Source organism: Gobio gobio (genome assembly GCF_949357685.1).
Source record: "Gobio gobio genome assembly, chromosome: 9".
Classification (NCBI taxonomy): domain Eukaryota; kingdom Metazoa; phylum Chordata; class Actinopteri; order Cypriniformes; family Gobionidae; genus Gobio; species Gobio gobio.
In genome coordinates this window covers 547,504-548,428 of record NC_137115.1, presented here as the reverse complement: position 1 = coordinate 548,428, position 925 = coordinate 547,504, and positions in this window count along the sequence as shown.

The window sequence follows — 925 nt, the reverse complement described above, 5'->3', positions numbered from 1 at the left end:
AATCAGAACTCGTTACGTGTTTCTGAAGGAGGGACTTCATAGAACAGGGAAATCCTCAAGCCGTTTTGAGGACAGTGAAAACAGCAGTATAAAGATAAGTAAATTGTGTGAAAAATACTGTTTTTTACACGCGAAACATGAACACATGTTATATTGCACACTGTAAACACAATCAAAGCTTCAAAAAAACACGAAAAACGGGACCTTTAAAGTCCGTCATCTCAGTAGAGTCATGACGTGTGCAATGTTCAGATATTTGAGGTCTCTCGTTGTTGTCCACAAAACTTCAGTACCGACACTTTGAAATAAAAGACAGGGAAAGCAATAAAGGGCATTGCTAACAACACATCCAGCCAGCCCTAACGTTTCTCATAAGCTCCTGAAGCTCTGAGTGCAGCTCCTCTGTCATTGGCTGATGCTGGATCTGTAAATCGCAGTGGTCCAGTTCGGGATCCTTTATCCTTTTTTTCTTCGTGTGAACGCCTTGTGAAAGAATTTGGTTTAACTGCTGCCATCTCTACTAAACTGATCATCCTAAAGGTTTTGGCAGAGCCGGCGTGACTGTGTCGCCGCGCACTTTCGCTTTAGTGGCCAAGAGCGGAAAGTTGAATGACCGCTGACGAGAACCAATCAGATTGGATAAAATAACACGCATCCAATTCTGATTCGCCAGGAACGCAGCGACCTGAGGAAGAGGAGGATCTTTAAGAAACCAATCAGAGACCAGCTTCAGGTCACATGCTGCCCGTAGATTTTTGGACTCTGATAGACGTCCATTAGTCCGGCTTCCCTCGCGCATGAAACATTTTGAAGAACATATAAAATAGTTCACCCATCAAAGCCAGTTTTTATTAAATGCTGAGGCTCTTACTAACATGTCTTATGAGTAAACTATTTTATTTTTATTTCATTTTTATATCATTTT